The sequence below is a fragment of the Balaenoptera physalus genome, assembly GCF_965194825.1.
Source record: "Balaenoptera physalus genome assembly, chromosome: 20".
Lineage (NCBI taxonomy): Eukaryota > Metazoa > Chordata > Mammalia > Artiodactyla > Balaenopteridae > Balaenoptera > Balaenoptera physalus.
The window spans coordinates 10,406,213-10,420,835 of record NC_138901.1 but is presented as its reverse complement, the minus strand read 5'-3'; the positions used below and the strand labels follow the sequence as shown (position 1 = coordinate 10,420,835).

Genomic DNA, 14,623 nt, shown 5'->3' with positions numbered 1-14,623 from the left:
GATGTGGCACAGGCTCTTCAGATTTGTTGAATACCTGGAGGAAGTATGGCGGCCACTTGGGCTTCCTCCAGACTCTTCCCCAAGAGCCCGTCAGGGTTACTTTCAGAGTCTTCTCTCTTTCCTCACCTCCTTCCCCATCCAGCTGTGTTTTCCTTCACAGCCAAGGGGCCCGCCACCCATAGCAGTGTGTGGTGAAGTGGAGGGGTGAAGGGGGAAGGGATGGTTTGTCCACCAGTTAACCTGGGCCACTAGGTGAGAATCAGGGTTTTAGTTTTTCCATTCATTTGTTCATTCATTCCATTATTCGTTCCTCCAACAAATATAAAGAACCTAGTATATGTCAGGTACTGGATTTACAGTGGTGAACAAAACATATTTCCCAGCTCTCGCAGACCATGGTTGAGTAAAGACATAAATCAAAATATAATTAGTTTGCAAGAAGTGCCAAGGAGAGTGACCAGGGAACTGGAGTGGGGACTATGTTAGCTTTGGTGGTTGAGAAAGGCCTCTCATCAGAGATGTGATTTCCACTTGAGGACGAGAGACAGGACGGAGCCAGCAGTCTCACAAGGAAGCAGTGAGTGAGAAGGTCTCACCTGGGGGGTGAAGGACAACTGGGTCCCTTAGAAGTCCAGTCCTGCTGGACCTCTTTGAAGCATCCAATGCCCTCCTTCCTTGGGCTTTTGTGGTATTTTGCAATCTCATCTTCCTTCTCTTTGGGGCCTCTCCTTGTTCTTCCTTTCTCTCCCACAAACTCCTGGGGTGTCCCAGGTATGCCCTCTCATTGCCTTTTCTGTACTCCTATTCCACCTTCTCACTAGGTGTTCTTATCCATACCCATGGCTTCAGCCACCATTTATATTTATATTTTGGTAATTCCTGCATTAGTTATCTACTGCTCTGTAATGGATTACACTGAAATGTAGTGGCTTCCAACAACAGTCATTTATTAGCTCATAGTTTCTGGGGTTCAGGAATCTGGAGGTGGCTGAGCTGAGTGCTTTTAGCTCAGGGTCTTTCATGAGGTTGCAGCATGTTGGCTGTTGGTGGGAGGCCTCAGTTCCTCGCATGTGGATCTCTCCCTATGGCTGCTTGAGTGTCCTTATGACGTGGCAGCCAACTTCCCCCAGAGTAAGTATGACCTGATCTCAGGATCAATGCACCATCACTTCTGCCATGTTCTAGTGGTTACACAGACCAGCGCTGGTCTGATGTGGGCAGGGGCTACATAAGGGGACAGGAGGTGAGAATTGTAGGGGCCACCTTGGAGGCAGGCTGCCACAATCTCCAAAGCAGATAAGACTGTTTCCTAAGCCTTAGATCCTAGTACCCAACCATCTACAAAATATCACCCCCCATACATATCAGGGGCTCTTTGAACACATGTCGAAATCTGAACTCAATTCCACAAGCCTGGAAAAATTGTATAACGTAATTGTTAACATATACAAAGGTGTAAAGAATAACTTATAAACTATATTATCAACCCAGCTGAAGCCCCCTCAGTGTAACCTTCCCTCAGTCCTGTGCATCACACAAATTCTCCATCTGCCCTTTCCTAAATCTTAATTTCTCACTTGATCCCTGGCGGCAGCCTCCTGATTAAGATTCCTGCCTTGGTTTTTACCCCCTCCATCCTGTCCACATTGGCACGAGAGTGAGCTTCCTAAGACATGCATCTGCATCATTTCCGGCTTAAAATTCTTCAAGTGGCCTTTTAAAGTCCTTGGCCTGACATTCAAGGTGCATCAGGATCTGATTCCTGACTTACTGGCCAGTGTCATCTTCCAGTACATCAAATCCCACACCTCCTGCCCCATTATTTGCATCCCTGGAAGACATCTCGCCTGCTCTTCCTTCTTGGCTCTGCACCTGCTGTCTCCTCCTCTCCTCTCGAGTCTCTGACTCACTCCAGGGTTGGCACCTGGGAGCAAGAACACCTTCACAGTGTGAGTGAGGAGCCTCTGCTTAGGGTTCCACACATCCTTTGTCCACCTCTCTCACTGGTACTTTATTCCTTCATTCTGCCATCAAACATATTCCTTTAACACCTATGTGCCAGGCACTGTTCTAGATGCCAGGAACATGGCATTGAGCAAAACTAAGGTCTGCCCTATGGAGCTTGCCAGCTGTGGCCTTACCCCACCTCTGCTGGGATTTTTGGTTTATTGTCATCTCTCCCTCTATACCACAAGCCCCTTGGGTACAGGTCAGTGTGGTGTTTCTTATCTGTGTCCCCAGCATCTAGCATAGGAGGGACTTGATGGACGTTCGGCGCAGGAATGGTGCTTTCTGGAAGGACCAGGATGCGGGAATCAGATGACCTGAAGTCCCCTGACGTGTCTGGAACAGGCCCAGTTAACCATCCCGGGGTTTCGGTCATCGATTCCTAGACATAGGAACCCCAGTTTGGCGAGGGAGGCAGGGAAATGGACAGCAGAGCCTGAGAACGCTTTGGATCATGCCTTGGCAACGCCATCTCATCAAGATTTGCTCGAAACCCAAGCAGCCTAGCAATCCAGCAGTATACCAGAGTTCTCCTGTATTTGGGGAATATTTCTGGTTTGGAGCCCGGAGTCCCTTGGCCACTGGTCCCAGCCTCACGTCAGGGGTTCTGAGCCCCCAGCTTGAGCCCGGCTGTCACTCGGGTCACAGTCTCCAGCTACTCCAGTTTTCCCTGACCTTGGGGAAAATTGCTTCCCAAATGACACCCCTCCATTTCACAAGCTTTAAGCACAGTGCCGAGGACACGTAAATTACATGAGGCCCTTCCCATTCCCGTTGGATACGTTGAATAATGTAACATTTCAACAATACCTAAAGGTACACTATTATTAAAACACACTGGTGTTAAAAAAAGAAGAAGCAACACCAGCGGAGCTACAGTAAAATTGTCACAGACTCCCACTAGATGCCAGAATAATAAAACCCAAATTATTTTTGCCAGGGACAGGATTCATAAGGCATGAGAGGAGTCGGGAACAAAGCTGGTTTCACAAGAGTGGTTTAAAAATGGGAGGAGGAGATTCATTTATTCAGAATATTACATATCCCCTATAATCTTTACTACTGAAATGAGATGCTTCACATTCTTCTCTTGGTTAAAGAAATAGCAAGTTTTGCTTTCTTAGCTTGAGTCCCATTTTAAGCTCTGGTTTTGGTTATTAGCTCATGTTTTGGGGGAAGCAGACTGAGGCGGAATTGGTGTGATGAGAAATCGAGGGGAACGCCGCCAGCATCTCTGAAAGATGCCTCGAGAGAGATTGAAGAGAGAAGATGGGAGAAGGGACGCTGGCACACAGGGAGGAGCGGGTTTCAGAGAAAAATAAGGAAGGAACACAGTGCCTTGCTGAACTACAAAGCAGGCAAGTGAATGAGGACTCATGTTTTAACGAATGGGTATAGTTAGCAGGATACGCAGCTCTGTTTGGTGTGGAAATTTGGATGGTTTTTAAAAACGAAAACCAAATCCCTGCCATTACTTTGAATTTTTTTCCCAGTTTTATTGAGATATAATTGACGTATAACTTTGTCTTCGTTTAAGATGTACAACACAATAATTTGATACTTGTATTTACTACAAAATGATCACTATAATTAGTCTAGTTAACGTCCATCACCTCACATAGTTACATTTTTTTTCTTGTGATGAGAACTTTTAAGATATACTCTTAGCAACTTTCAAGAGCATATCTGTAGCACTGTTAACTAAAGTCACCATGCTGTGCATTACACCCCCAGAGCATATTCATATTATAACTGGAAGTTTGTCCCTACTGACCACCTTCACCATTTCCCCCACTCCCCACCCCCTGCCTCTGGTAACCACCAATCTATTCTCTGTTTCTATGGAAAATCTGTGTCGTTACTCTGAATTTCTTTTACTTTCTGCCAGGCAGAACTGGAGGACTAAAAAAGCTCCATTTTCTGCAATGAAATGCAACAGAAAGGTGTGATTTGGGGAGAAAAGCCCATTTCTAAGATGTGTATGTTGAGTCCTCTGGGATTCTGCTGATGCCATTTCTGGAGTCCCTTTGGGAAGCCACACAAGAATGCAGGCACATCTCTGGCAATGTTAGTATCCTCATTAAAACAAAGTACAACAGACTCCCCAAAACTTGATTTCTGAAGATTTCAGAGTCCTTTGGGAAAACCTTTGCCATAAGCAATGGGGTCCCCTATACTCCATCCTGCCCCCCCTTAGGCGGCTCCTGGGGTCCATAGCTGACCTTTGTGAAGAGGCCTGTGGCTCTAGGGGCCCTGAGAGGTCATTTGACTCCTTGAGGCATTAGGAGAAAATGCCTCTGATTTAGCGCAAAGCCTTTAGAATGTATTATCCCTGTGCCTCTGGGGGGAGCAGGTCAAGGGACATTCCAGACACCATACCTCTTGGAACATCCGGCTCCTGGGTCTGTGTCTGCACACAGTAGGCTCTTCATACGATGGGGCAAAGGGTCAGAGCCATTCATTCGGCTTGTCCCGGGTCACACAGTATGTCGGAGATGGGGCTGGAGGAGAACATGCTCCAAACTGTTCCGCCCCAATGCCCCAGAGTCTCCAGGAATGTCACCCAGTCTGTCATGAAGGGCAGAGACTATGTGCCTTGTTCCAAGGAGGAGATGAAGGGATCCTAAATTCGAGACCTGCACTTGCAGGGCTGCACATGCCCAGAGGGGGCGCTGTTGTCTTAAACAGCCTCCCCGCCCACCCCCACCCCCACCAGCCCACAACGGTGCGCATGTGCTGGCAGGGGACCCAAGGAGGGCACTCCAGGGAGGGCTCCATGTTAGCTCACGGGCTGTCTCTGCTTCTCTGTGTTGCCTCAACCCAAGTCCTGTAAATAAAAACACATCCTCAGGTGACCTGTACTTTATAAAGGACTGTTGTCGTCCCAGCCTGTCCTTGGGCCCTAAAGTCCAAGTGCACCTTTCTCTTGGAGGTTTGGAAGCAAATCCAGAATATCTGCTTGGCTGCTGGGCCTTCTCTCTGCAAGAGAAGCTGTGAGTGTGAGGGGCTTTGGTGGGCTCGGATTGCCGGCTTTGCTGTGTAGAACGTGAAGGTCATTCTACCTCTGGGAGTCGGAGACCATCCCGCTGACAGACCCAAATTAAGAACAGTTAATTCCATGTGTTGGTTTTAAGGTTGGCTGGGAATTTTAATGAGAAACCTTACTCCCCTGCATACTGCTCAACCGGCTGTGCCTTCCTCTCCTTCTTTTCATTGTTCACTTATTGACTGAGCACCTACTGTGTGCAGCACTGGGCCAGGTACCAGGAGCCATGGTGAGCAAAGATCAACACAGGTCTGCCCTCGTGGGACTACATTCAGTCCTATTTCAGTGATGATGATGATGATGATTCAGCCAGGTTCTCCCCCCTCCTTCCCTCCCCCCTTCCTCCCTCCTCCGGTCCCTTCATCTCTCCCCACCTCCTCACTCCCCTCCCTTCTCTCTTCCCTCCCCCCTTCCTCCCTCCTCCGGTCCCTTCATCTCTCCCCACCTCCTCACTCCCCTCCCCTCTCAATTCCCTACCCCCTTCCTCCTGGACCCCTCTGCTCAGCCCCTCAGGACAGAGTCCAGCTGCACGGTGGGCAGAGGACAGGGGCCCTCAGAGAGGAATAGAGGGGCTGACTGCCCAGTCCCTGGCTGTGTAACTGCTCGTCAGAAGGGTTGGAGTTTGAGGGTGGCCAGAGGACTTTGTCACCCACACAAGTCTGTTCTAGAAGGAGCCTCCGCTGGGGCCTGTGCCCCTTTCTGTGTTGGCTTATTTTTTGCAGAAGACACTTTTTAAAGTCCAGGTGTTAATTTTTCCGTCTTCTCTCCCCAGTGGCGAGAATCCAACAGGAGGCCTTTTGGGGTCAGAGCACCAAAGGCAGCCCCCAGCCTCCTGCCACCTTGGGAGCAGAGCTGGGAGCCGGGCTGGCTCAGCAGCTGCCATGGGCTGGAGTAGTCAGACTGGGCCACAGGCCTGGGAGACTTCAATTCACAGCTGAGATGTGGGGAGGCAAGCAGTGGGAATGGGCTCTTTACTGCCCTCTGAGACTCAGCCCTCCCTCCCGCCCAGGCTCCCTGCCCTCGCCCTTGGCAGGACCATGCCTGGCACTTGACAGATCCAGGGCCTTCTCTATATCACATCTCCAGCGTCCTGGGATATAAGCCTCTGTCAATCCCCAAATTATTTTGAGGGCATCCGCCACTAATGCCAGGCGTGTGGATCCTGAAGCAGGTAGGGGGAGCAGGGAAGAGTCCTGGCCCACAGTGAGCCCTTGTGCCCCGGTGACCCTGGGGTTCTGGAATGGGTGTGGGGCAGGGGTGGGGGTGGGGCCTCCGAATTCTCCCCCTCTGCCTGCCTCCCTGCAGTGGGAGGGGCGAGGAGGCCTCACAGATTGCAGGGCAGCAGTGGGAGGCCCCTGCCTGCCTCCTGCACAGGGTGTGCTCTGGCAAAGCCTGGAACCACGGGTGCCTGGCACCGAGCTTGGCACATGGTCGGGCGCAAGAAATATAATTCCGAGAACGAGGAAGACGCAGATCGCTCCTGCAACCTAGCCAACCCTTTTGCCTCAGAGTCCGAGATGACAGGCTGTAGCCTTGACCCTGGGCCTGACCCTGGGCAGGCTTGGCCTTCTGCTCTTTTCTTTTTGCCTCATCAACCGAGCCAACCTTGTGGGCCTTGAGGGAGGCATCCTGGTGACTTCATGCTTGGCCTTTTGCCTCCACCCACGCTGGGCTCCGTGGGCAGGATGGGACCAGTTCCTTCCCCTGGCATCCCGGGAGCTGGGGCACCCCACCTGGGTGAGCCCTGTGGTCCCTGAAACTGCAGGCCTGGCTTCTGCTGTGTGGGTGATGGATGGTGGTTCCTACTGTGGAGTGAGGGAAAATGTGCCACTGCAACCAGGGACAAGCTATTCGATAATCTCCCATTCAGCTCGGGTGGAGGAAAACAAATGAAGTGGGGAGAGGGGCCCCCCTCGGGCCCTGGCCCTGGCCCTGCTCTCGGCAGGCACTGCACGTGGGGCAGAGTTAGGGCGCCAGGTGGGTGGGGGATGTGGAGGCATTTGCCCCTGGAGAAGGTGGCCTGGACTTGGGGATCGTCCATAACGATCGGGGTGCTGGGGACTGGAGGAGTTGGGGGGCATCCCTTGGATTCTTACTGCCTGTCCCCCCTACTTTTGCGGCCTTTCCTTTGTCGCTTTCTTTCCCGGTTTAGGTACCAGGGACACGGGGTGTGGTGCCTGGTTGGGCAGCATCCACAGCCCTACGTGGCTCCTGTTCCAGCGGGTCTGGTAGAGAATGAACGCCAGCCCTTGCCTTTTATGCTGGCTGCTGAGAATCAAGCGTTTAGTTGTAAGAGAAGCCAGCCTACCTGCCTTCTAGCCCCGCCACTGGGGTTACCACCTGGAGCCGCCTCTACCCGGGCTCCCTCCACTTCCGCCTGAGCCCCTCTTTCTCCCCCAGCCCCTCCCCCAGCCATCCCTCTCATTGCATTTAGCCCACTGACCTAGGAGAAGCAGATCACACACTTGTTTCTCCCCTTGAAAAGTGGCCTGTGGAGCTCAGGGCTGTTCCTGGCCTCTCCCATGCCCAGCTCCTGGCTCTTTGCATGGCACGGATGGTCACTGGAAAGGCACATGTGCCCGGGCATGTCTCTGCAGTTGGCAGCGCTCTGTGAGTTTGGCCCTGCCATTTGGGATGGGGCAGTGCTCCCTTAAGTAACCAGATTTTAGGAAAAGAAAAAAACTGGTAATTTTTTCTTTATTATTTTTAAAAATCTCTGTTGTGAGATTTCTGGGGATGTGCCAATGGGGGTCCTTCCACTGGGGGTGGGTTGGGACAGAGCTTAACCATTCCCTGGCCAACATGATCTCACAACCCTGCCCCAAAGCCAGTCTCTCCAGGATGATCAGAATGGATCCCCTAAATGGTTTTGTGTCCTGTTTGCCTGATGACACACACACTCGGTTGGAGTAAATTAAGCAAAAAAAAAAAAAAAAAATCCAAGGCCCAGGTGCCTCCTACCCCTGCAAAACCCAACCAGCCACCACCAACAAAATGAACAGAAACAACCAGCTCCCTTCTGCTTCCTGGGAATTCCTGCTCTAGAGACTGACACGGGAGGCTATTCTAAGTAAACCTAGGAGTGTGAAACAGGAGAATAAAAGGGGGGGTTCGTTCATTCATTCATTTATTCACTCGACGAATACTGAGTGAGCTCCAACAATGTGCCAGGCGTGTTCCAGGCCCTGGAGATGGAGTTGAATAAAACAGATGAAGTGCCCGCAGGACGCTGGCATTCCAGGGTGGGGGAGGGGCAAAAAAGACCACAGGAAACAAGTGCATTTGTGTGACACCAGATTCGATAATTTCTGGGAAATTGTCCGTGTAACAGCTGGTGCAAAGGCTTGATGTAGGGGGGATGCAGGTGCTTGAGTGTAGAGGGACAGCCAGGAGGCCCAGGGGCCGCAGTGGGTGGGGAATGGTCAGAGGAGGGGCCAGTGGTGCAGCAGGAGGCCAGACTGCTTAGGGTCCTGTGGGTAGAGGAGGATTTACCATGAAGTTATGCACCCATGGGCCCCGTGTAAGACCCTGCACCTTACTTTTGCATCCACCATCTTGTCTTATTTTCTTAGAAAGCCCCCTAAATCATATAAGCTTCAGAGTCCCCAAACCTGGATTGACCCGGTTTGCAGGCAAATCTGGGTGTTTCCTCCCAGTGAAACAGGACACCTTTGGAGTGATGCGTCAGGAGAGTGAAATCACCTGAGGAACCTGTTAAAAAGACAGGGACAAGGCAGTTGCCGGGGTGGTGGCAGGGACAGGTCCTGGAATCTGAACTGGGTGAGGCGGGAAGTACGAGCAGGAGAGGGCATGAGACAAGGTGGTTCGGGACCGGCACAGTGGGGTCAAAGAATTGCAGGGGCCAGCAGAGGACGTCACACCCCAGGCAGCAGTTAGGTTCTAATGATTTGTTTTCTACAAGGTTCGTCTTATTCCCCTGGGGTGTGATCCCTGGTGGCAACCAACTGGCCTTGAAGCTGCTCTCTCTTCTCTTGTTTATTAACACCAATGTTTGTTTCATATCAAAAAACGGATGTTTGCTCCAAAGGCATTTAACCTTTTTTCTTTTCTTTTCCTTCAGGTTGGAAGCCTGTCTCTGAGACCCTGAAGCTTTTCCTGCTGATACTCGCCTTCCCTAGTAACCCTCCACCCCAAGGGAGTTCCAGAAAGAACCCCAGGGGGCCTCCTTGCTACCACAAAACAGACCTCACCTTCCTCTACCAGGTAAGGCGCCACCTGCCCACCACACCCATCCTCGGAGTTTGCATTTGTGGTGGAAAAACATCTTGATGCGGCGATTTTATTTTACACGAGGGAATTGCAGGGACCTTCCTCTGCTGGCTCTGGTTTGCTGATTGTGGTGTCTTCTGTGGCTTCAGGGAGTAGGGCAGGGAGAATCAGCAGATCCCCAGGAATGCCTTGGGTGGGGTTTTGTAAGGAGTGGCTGCTGAAATCCATCAGTCTGGCCGCGAGGTTGTTATCCCAGGAAGGAAGGTGGACAGGGTGTAGTGTCCACTGTCCAGTGTCAGCACAAAATGCCGTAGAGGCCAAGGTCGGGGTCTCACCCTCCCCTGCACGGTTCCGTGTCCTGCTGTGCACATTCCCCTGAACCCAGTGATGGGCTCTGATGCCTTCATCTGGCTCTAGAGGGGACTCAGTGATTGCCCTGTTCCCACCTCCAGTGGCTGGACTGTACTTCAACCCTGGCACTCGCCACCTAGAGTTATTGGCAGACCCCAGAGGCTTAGGGCCCGTCCTCCCGCAAGACTGCCCCACTTCAGCTGCAAGTCTCAGGGCCGCTTGCACTTCTGACCACTGGCTACAAATTCGAGGGTTCCTACAACCCCCTCAGTTTTGATAATTTGCTAGAACAATTTGCAGAACTCAAGAAGGTGCTATACTTACAATTAGTTTTATTATAAAGATACACATAGGAGGGGTCTGGGAGGGTCCCGGACAGACTTGGAGCTTCATGCCCTCTCCCGATAGAGTTAGGGCAGCTCACCCTCGCAGAACATCAATGTGTTTATCAACCACCAAGGTCCCTAGCTTTGGGTGTCCAGAGTTTTATCGGGGTCTTATTATGTCATTGGCCACGTGGTTGAACTCAGTCTTTAGCAACTCTTCCCTCCCCTGAGGTGGGAAGTGAAAATACCAAACCTCTAACCAGTACCCCTTCCTTGAAACTATCTGAGGGTCTACCTGAGCCACCTGGTTAGCATAAAGTCAGCTGTGGTCTGAAGGGACTTGATGAGTAACAAAAGGCACTCCCGTCTTTCAGGAATTCCACAGGTTTTAGAGGTTACCTCTCAGGTACCAGGGACAGAAACCAGGGAAACTCGTAATTACACCACCTTGGAGTTCGTGCAGCCCCGCTCCCCGCTGAGAAACTGCACGAAGCTGGTGGGTCCATGTCATCCAGGGCAGGAAAGACCAGAGCCCTCATACCCCGTAGTCGGAAAGATGCCAACAAGAATTCTGGGCAAAGAGACCAGAACACAGGCTGGTCTCTCTAATGCTCCTTAAAAGATGCCCATTTTAGAATCCATGGAATCAGATTCTACACACGACACTGGTGGATCTGCAGGAATGCACTGCTTGTGTTCTTTTCATGATGCAAATCGATTATCTTCCTGCCTCAGAGCATTTGGGTCCTTTTCTTCAGTGGGCTGATGGGTCCACTGACTGGTCTGCATTCAGTCATCCAACCATTCCTGAGCCCCTCCAGGTGCCGAGCCCAGGTGCGGGTCTGGAGATGCAGTGGAGACACACCAAGTTCTTGCCCTCGTAGTGTTTATCTTCTAGCGGGGACGTGGAGGGTAAACAGATGCTTATTTAGAGCAAAGTCAGGTAGTGACAAGGCTATGAAGAAAATGAGGTGGGCGAGGTGATTGAGCACCGTGGAGGTTGCTGAGCACACAGGCGGTCAGGGCGGCCCCTGGTGCTGGTGTGAGCAGAGGTTGAAGGAGGCGACCTGGCAGGGCTCTGAGGGCAGAGGTCCAGGCAGGGGAGCGGCAGATACAAAGGCCCTGAGGCAGTGGCGCACAGGCACATTGGAGAAGCAGCAAGAAGGCTGGTCTGCCAGGGTGGAGTGGGTGAGCAGGGCATGGAAGGAGGTGAGGTAGAGAGTGACCAGGCTACGTTCAGAAGCTTTTAGGTCAGGCTTAAGGATTTTGGATTTTGTCTTAAGGATGGCAGGAGCCATTGAAGGGCTCTGAGCAAGGGATGAATGACCTGATTTGAGTTGTATGAAGACGACGTTGCCTTCTGGGTGGGGGGCAAACAGGGAAGGGAGGTCAGAGCAGAAGCAGGGGGACCAGCAAGGAGGATGCAGCTTGTCCCAGGGAGGGGTGACCGTGCCATGGACCTGGAATGAGAAAGGTGCGGGTCTGGGGACGTGCTGGAGCTGAGTATGTTGAACAACCCCTCTTCTACACTGAAATCATGCTGGCATTCCGTTCCCTAAGCCACTGGAGACCACTTAGCGAGCCCGGAAAGGAAGACCATATGCCCCAGACCACACTGGGACAGAGGAGCAAGTCCTCACGACCGATCAGAAGGTCTCAATCCCCCGGGACCTTCTGAAGCTTCCTCTCTGGGGCTCCCCACAGCGTTGCCATAAAACCAGTGCCAGGGCGCCATCCTCCGCAGGCCCTTCGTCACTGCATGCACCGAGATACCAGCCTTGCCAGCTCTCTGAAGCACCCTCACTGGACACATGGTTTGGGGTGACCTCAGTGTAAGCCAAAGAACCCCTAGGGTCATGCACCATCCCCTTAATCTCAGGCTCCTGGTTCTGAGCAAGTGCACCTGGCTCTGTCCCTGGGGGAAGGGCAGCAGAGTGCCCACATCCTGAGGGCGGGTGACTGTGGATCAGCTCTGTGATCCCTCGGAAGGTACTTCTCCTTGCTGCCTCCTTGAAGGAGGTTGCAGGCCCCAGCCTCGCCTTTCTGTGGGTTTGAGAACAAGCATTCTCCTAAAAAGGTAAATCCTTGGTGTTGTGGAAGCTGAAAGCACTAGACTGGCCAATCTCGATGGCAGGTCCGGGAATTTGGGGCTCAGCAGAGTGGCTATGCAAGCTCCTTTCCACCCCGAGAGGCTTCTGGGTGCACACGCCCTTTCTGTCCCCTTGTGGCTTCCGAAGGCATGCTTGAAGTTATGAAATAGGGAATGCGCATCAAGGGTCTTCTCCCTTCCAGTGGGGTGAAGTCCAGGGGAGAGAAGCATCAAAGGGAAGACCCTCACGTCCTGTTCGCCCTGAGCAGCACTGAAGCCTGCAGAGGTAGCTGGGCTCTGTGTATCACCTTCTGATCACCTTCAGGTGGGTGGTGGGTCTGAAGGGAGAGGGCCCGGCACATTGATCAGCGGTCAGGTGTGCCGGCTGCTGACCCCCTGCAGACACCCTCCCACCCAGTGGCGGTGCCCCCACTCTTCTCAGTGGGATCCAGATGCAGGCTTCAGAGGGGGCTGCCAAACCCACCCTCCAGATGCCCCCATGCTTCCAGAGCTGAGGTCTGAAAAGAAAACGAGGCATGGGGCAGCAGGCATCCCACCTGGTTTCTCTCCCCCAGAGGCCCCCTCATCCGTGACTTAATCATGAGAAGCAGGAGGAGGTGTTTTGGAGACAAGTCGACCTGGGGGATGGAGGTTTGGGGGATGACTGTGGTGGGGAGAGGCACCAACACAGGGACATATGGAGCCCCTGCATATGTACATCTTCCATGCCCTCTCGCAGTGGAAGGTTGCCTGGAGAAAGTGCTCCCTAGGGGTACTCTGGGATCAGTGATGGAGAAACTGCACGGAAGAGCCTGTAGGAGCTTCTGCTCTGGTGAGCGGGCTGTTCCATTTCCTGTGGCATGTGGGACTGTCTAGTGTAGCTCCCCATCACTGCAGACGCATCCCTGATGGAGCCCTGGGGGCAGGTGGGGCCAGGAAGGGGTCAGAGGAGGGCATGGGAGGACGCTGTTACCTCCCAAGCCATTGTTCCATCCCTGGCTCACTTCCTCTGCCTTGGAAAGGGTCCCATAAATTAGATCCCATTCTGAGGCTCAACCTTTAAATATGGATTTGATTTGGATTTTACTGTAAATTCTGAGTCCTTATTAAAAACATGGGTGGAAATTAATCTGCTGCAAAATGAGATTTGTCTCTTACATGCAGTGGCAGAGGCTGGGGGCAGATGGGCGCTCCAGATCAACGGGGCAGCACCCGCCTGCCAGTATCCAGAACAGAAACTCGCAGTGGGCATCACACACTCTTCTGTCCGCGACCCTCCCCATTCTCTCTCCCCTCCCCGTCACCACTCTCACTGGACGGTCTGACTCCTTCCAGCCCTCGGTGCTGTGCGTCACGGTCACTCAGACAGAGCAGAGGGCATAGCTGGCTGTTCCTTCTCCAGATGTTTTTTGGGGTGGGGGAGCTGAGAGATGAACAAAGTCTTCTGCTCTGACCTCTGGCCCCTCAGAGGGCGCTCCTAAAACCGGCAGGGGAGAGAGAAGGGGAAAGTCCACACCCAAGAAGAATGGCTTTGGGCTGGGCCAGTCGCACTTTTTCAAGTATAGGGGAGAGCGTGTGCCGAAGCAGGGGCTGCCCCACTCATGTTGGGTCAGGCATGAGCGTGTCATGGCTGTGCAGCTGGCACTTCAGGCTGTTGTTCCCCCCAACAATATTAGAACCTATCTGTCTACCGCAGTCCCCACCCTCGGGGATGGACCCCTGAGCAGCAACATGCGACTTCCCATAAATCATTCCCGAATGAGCGTGCTTCCTGCATCATCCATCACTCTCGTCTCTTGTCTGCTTGTTTTTAAAAGCTGTTAAACTGGAATCCATCACATGGCACCCTCGGGGGGCCAAGCCATAGCAAAGCCTGCCCGCATCAGCAATATTAATGCACACAGAGCTTTCTAGAGCATCGAGGTAAATGTCTCCCCGGTGGTGGGGAGAGGGAGAGCGTGACTTTATCTAGTTATACCAGAAGCTAATGGGATGTTTCTCTGACACTTGCAGTTAATACATTCCTGCCACGCATGAGGAAGTCCTGGTGGCTGCTGGGTGGAACAGGTAATATGCACCTGAACGTTGAGGCTGGTGTTTCTCCCTTCTTGCAGAGGCATCTTATTTGCTTCTCATGCCTGATATTTTAATTTGAAGACTTTAGCTTGAGCCAGCTTTTGGAAAAATGAGTCTTTCTAGAAATACCTGTGGTTGCTCTTCTATTGCTAAGTGTGTTTGGAAAAGAAGACTTGGGAGAGCACTGAGGTCAGCTTTAATCCTTCCTTCTGAACATTTACTACTAGAACAAGTTCTGGGGATGTGCCCATGAGGAAGGGGGAAGAGTCTGGAACCCTCTCCTTATATTCATTCTCTCCCTCTCTGTCTCTCTCTGTCTCTCTGTCTCTCTTTCTCTCTCTCCCCTCTCCTTTCCTCTGATTGCGTGGGGAAGGCCTGGACCCTGTTTCTCTGTGGCTGGAATCTTCCAGCCTCTTTAACATTCACTAGCGCCAGGTTTGCCTCCAAGAACCCCTCTTTCTGTCCAAGACAGGTGTCACAAACCTCGGTGGCACTGAT

General features: G+C 52.3%; 1 protein-coding gene across 17 annotated transcripts in view; it reads left to right on the top strand.

Annotated features, from left to right (window-relative positions):
* The window catches only part of RBFOX3 (RNA binding fox-1 homolog 3), a 454,119-nt gene that overhangs the window by 112,473 nt on the left and 327,023 nt on the right, over positions 1 to 14,623 (top strand). For all 17 annotated transcript variants that reach the window (XR_014257851.1, XR_014257852.1, XM_082443027.1 and 14 more), the window contains one exon: positions 9,135 to 9,277. The gene's annotated coding sequence lies outside the window, so the exon portion shown is untranslated. The remainder of the gene's footprint in view (positions 1 to 9,134; positions 9,278 to 14,623) is intronic.